Source organism: Pipistrellus kuhlii, unplaced genomic scaffold (assembly GCF_014108245.1).
Source record: "Pipistrellus kuhlii isolate mPipKuh1 unplaced genomic scaffold, mPipKuh1.p scaffold_m20_p_4, whole genome shotgun sequence".
Lineage (NCBI taxonomy): Eukaryota > Metazoa > Chordata > Mammalia > Chiroptera > Vespertilionidae > Pipistrellus > Pipistrellus kuhlii.
This window is the reverse complement of record NW_023425540.1, coordinates 83,455,398-83,460,025: the sequence shown is the minus strand read 5'-3', so window position 1 is coordinate 83,460,025 and position 4,628 is coordinate 83,455,398. Positions and strand designations below refer to the sequence as shown.

Here is a 4,628-nt window from a genome sequence, read left to right as displayed (position 1 = left end):
TGCTAAAAACTCAAGGGGCCAAAGAGCTGCATGTGGCTCGCAAGCTGCAGTTTGCCGACCACTGTTCTATTCTAATAGGAATTCTGCTGTCAGTTTAACCAGCATTCTCTGTAACTGATCACCTTCACACCTGATAGGGTCCTCATCAGGCGAGGTGAGATCATTCTGGCCTGCAAGAATCCTGTCAGGTCTGTTTAGCCAGAATCTCACTGATCCCTGCCCTGTTCATGGCTTAAATTCCCACTTCTTGTTTTTGGGGTAGAGCCTTAGTGCTCCCTGATTCTATCATGGCGGTCCCCTTGAGTGACCCCTGCCTTACCGTGCTTTTTACATGTGTCCCGAATAACTTAACAGGAATCTCATGTTGTCTGCTGAGATCGCGGCCTTCCGCCTCTGTGCGTTGGGAAGTCTGTCATTGGAATCATGCACACATGGGTTGCAGGTGTCCCCACGGGTTTCTAGACGTGGTGGGAAATGTGGATTCAGACCACTGAATGGTGGGTATGTTAGTTACATGTTTTCAGAAGGCGACTTTATGGTTGCCTGACCTCCCTTGGCAGAGCTGGGAGAAAGGCGCTGGTTTTCCCTCTGGGGTGGAACGTGGGGTCAGAGGGCTGGCTGGCCGGGGGCAGCTTACCTCCTGTGGAAGGAGACCCAGGGCACAAAGTCGCGGCAGACAGGTGGATGCTGGCGGCCTCCAGGTTTTGGGCAGGTTGGCTTTCCTGGGAGCCACAGGTTCCTGGATGGTGCGGGGTCGCCTGGAATCCAGCACCCATGGGAGGAGCTCAGAGGAAGGGCACAGATTAGGTTGGGGCAAGGGCTGTTTTTTGGCCCGGGGTCTACCTGCCGTGAGGCCTCCGTAGGGTCCAGGCCCAGTCTTGCACTCCCCACCCGGAAGCACTTCCCCAGGCTGAGTGGAGATCCTGGGAGAAGGCCCCGAAGGCAGACTCTGTCCCAGGCACACCTGTTGAGTCTTCTCCATGGCCCTACAGTTGCCACCTACCTGATGGGACAAATGCCTGGACCTCTTTTCTCTTGGGCAGCTCAGCCTCAATAGGGATCAACCACCCCTTCAGCCTGAGGTCTTTGAAGAAAGCGTGAGGCCCGGGAAGCCTCCCACCTCCCTAGTGACATGCAGGCCCGAGGGAGGAAGGGCTGGCCCGCTGGCTCACCTGCCAGCGGAGGGTGATCTCCAGGCTGCTGGCCACTGTGCATCCAGCAGCATCAGCTCATCCCCAGCTTTGTTGTCACCCAGAAAACCGGCCAGAATGCCTGTGGGGCAGGAGAAGGCAGGACATGTCCTCCTCCTACATGCTCAGCTGGCCGGGCTTTGAGGGGGCGGCTGAACCCCACCCCTCCATGCCTGACCCCATCCTACTGCCCCAAACCTTCATCGGAGGGAGAGAAGAAGAGGAACCAAGGAAAGGGTGTGAGCTCTCAGGTCACCATCCCCATTCCGTGTGGCCAGGATGCAGTTCAAGGTATTCTGGGCCAGGGGAGCTGTTCTGGGCCTGCCTTCCTGGAGCATGCAAGGCAGGGCTCGAATCCTGGCCCGCTCCCCTGGCTGTGGATGTGGGCCAGTCACTTAACCCCGCCAGGCCCCCTGTACCGCGGGACGACCCTGGGAGTTGCATGAGGCAACTGTGTGCGTTACAGCCCCAGAAGCAGGGCCAGCCATCAGTGAGCGGAGCAGGGAGAGAGCCGTTCAGGCTGTTCTCCAGGCCCCCCCAACACCTTCCCTCCACCCCCCGGTTGTGAGTCCCCAAGGAACAGCCTCGGCCCAAGAGGACCTGGGCCTCCTGCTCACAACCACACGAGGACACAGCGGTGCTCACTGGAAGCTGACCGTGGCCTAGGCGAGGCCAGCCCAGACCTACCGTGGAGCCAGAGGCCAGCTGGATGTCACAGGTGACAGAGGCGCCGTCCTCAGTGGTCAGCTCGATCCTGGGGATGGCCCTCCTCGCCGGGACACGAGGCAGATCCGGGCTCGGACAGCTCCCGCAGGCAGGGAGGGGTAGTCCGGTCTGGAGGTTGTGGGCTCGGCAGGGCTGAGTGGGACAGGGGACTGGCTCCTGGGGCAGCAGGCAGGAAGGATATGGGCTACCTGCCCCCGTGGTGGCCAGCTCTCCCCGTGCTCACCTTCAGGCTGGGGTAGAGGCGGTGCGGCCACCTCAGTGTTGGTGAGAAAGTGTCACGAGCAAAGTCCTTGGCCAACAGCAGGCTGCCGCAGTGAGCACCATGCCTGGCATCGGAGATCAGCATGCCTGGCACGGCCACACACCATGGTCTGAGGAGAGGCTCAAAGGCTGGGTGAGAAGGGCCAGCTCTGCCCAGTACAGTGGAGCCCCAAACGCACAGGGCATCCCGGTGTGTCCATCTGTGGCTAATGTCCTCCTGGGCGGCCCAGGCCGAGCAATGTGGTCTCTGTCCCTGACTCAGCAGCCAGTTCCCCAGGAGCCCCAGTGTCAGGATGACTTGACCTCTAAGGACGTGTTTCCAGTTCACAGCCAAGTGAGCAATAAAAAGCAAAGGAGGACGAATACATGTGTGAATGTGAAAACTTTCTAGTGGGTGAAAAGCCATCACAAAAGGTCACATATTCTGTGGTTCTGTTTACACAGTGTCCAGAATAGGCAAATCCTTGGAGACAGTAGACTGGTGACAGCTGAGGGTTGGAGGGTGATGGAAATGTTCTAGAAGTAACTGGTGAGGGGTGCACACCTCGGTGGATATGCTCAAAGCCACCGAACTGGGTGGTATATGAAACTACTGGAAAAAAAATATTTTAAAAAAGATTTTGGCCAAGGTTCTATCCAACACAAGGGAGGTGCCACATGGGCCGAGCTCTGCCCTCTGCATGGAGGGCAGAAGATGGCCCAAGACGGGGACAGTCCTGGCCCATCTGGCCAGGGCACACTGTCTGTGTGCCACAGGCCCAGGCAGCCTCTGGGTGGACGACAAGCCTTTGTCAGCTGGTGGAGCTGAAGGTCAAGACCAGGCCATCCCCCAGCAGCAGCTGCCTACCGATGAACGGACCCCCTGACCCTGGGAGGGCTGCCTCGTGCCCTCAGTGAGTTCCCACTCGTGTGATTACAACCCCAGCCTGGCCCCTGCCCTGGGTGCCCTCCTGCCTGCCCAGACCCTCCCAGCGCTGAGGAATGGGGCTCAGGAACAGCCCATGTGTGACCCATAGGAGTGAGCCCAGACTGCACTCAGACACAAGCCAGGACTGCAGTCCCTGACTGTCCGAGAGGCTGGACTCAATTAGCCACTTCCAGCTGAACTGAAGGGCTGCCTTTTGCTTTTCCGGTGCAGTCAGTCCCCTAGGAGGGCGCTGGCCTGGAGCCCTGAGCTGCTTGCCAGGGCGGACGGAGCCCCTGGCCCAGGCTTTTCTATGCTGGACAGAGCCTGGAGCTGCAGCCCAGCTTAGTCCTATGTGACCTGGGGCGGCGGAGTCACCTTGGGGCTCAGCCTGGGCCAGAGGCGCCCAGGAGTGGGCCTGCTCTCTTCTTGCCCCTGAGGGTCCTGCTGCCCCATCCCAAAGGGCGTGGGGGCTCCCAGGGAGGAGGGTGCAGGACTCCCATTCAGAGGGGCCCTCTGTCCCCCGCCCTCCTTCCACTGGCTCTAAAAACCAATGGGAAAAAATGTCCTCGGGTGAGGAGGGACAAAACAGACCACGGGAGAGACCACCGGGCTGACAAAGCCTGCAAACCTGCCCCTGGGCCCTTTCCTCAGGAAGGTTTGCCAACGCTGGTGCGGACGCCTGGCTACTGCCACAGGGACCCGCTGCCCAGGAAACGGGCCGCACGAGGCAAGGGTCTGTCTCTCTCACCCTGTAGCGACAGCATCTGGAACAGCACCTGAGAAAGTGCTCATAAAATGTATGCGACCGAGGAGGCCCCTGTCGCCTCATGTGTAAGGTGGGGACTGAGCACGCCTGCCTCGCCGCAAGGTTGTCATAAGAATGAGTAGAACGAGGGTGTCAGAGCGCGAGGGTATTGGAGCACAGCCTGCGGGGGCAGGAGCACAGGGAACACACAGCCGTTACCTGGTGAGAAGCTGCACGGGTCCAGCAAGGGCCTGCGGAGCAGCAGCACCTCTGAGAAGCGGCATCAGCCCAAGCAGCATCCGGTGGGCGGCCTGGGGAGGGAGGGAGCAGTGAGAGACGCCCGGGCCACCCCCGCCTGGATCGGCCCCGTTCCACCCCTTCACCCACCTCACCAAATACAGGGTGGCCCTGTGGCCTCCAGTGCGGCCTCCACCCCCCAGGCCCCTGCATCTCACACACCCAGGCTTGCAGCTGCCGCACAGCCTCCTCGCTCGCTCTGGCCGCACCTCATCCAGGGGCTACAGCGTCCCCTCCCATAGACACCCTCCAGCATGGCCGGGGCCCTGCAACAGGCAGCCAGTGCCACCGTGCGGCCTCTGGGGCCTGGTGGCTGGCGGGAAAGCCAGTCCCCTGGTGACCCGGCCTCCAGGAAATAGGGCCTGTTACCTGGAATGGGTGGGGGCACGAGAGACTGTGCAGGAGATGGTCAGCACAGCAGCCTGAGATTCCCCTCTGAGGGCCATTCACAAGGTCAGCCCTTGGCTGGCATCGGGGAGCCAGGGTTGGCAAGAGGGCAGCG

General features: G+C 60.7%; 1 long non-coding RNA gene across 1 annotated transcript; it reads right to left on the bottom strand.

Annotated features, from left to right (window-relative positions):
• Window positions 1-775: 775 nt before the first annotated feature.
• LOC118703848 lies at window positions 776-4,392 on the bottom strand. Its single transcript, XR_004983156.2, has 5 exons — window positions 4,217-4,392; window positions 4,049-4,140; window positions 1,878-2,287; window positions 1,173-1,272; window positions 776-1,003 (listed from the first exon to the last, which is right to left on the bottom strand). It is a non-coding gene; the product is annotated as an uncharacterized LOC118703848 (long non-coding RNA).
• Window positions 4,393-4,628: the final 236 nt, after the last annotated feature.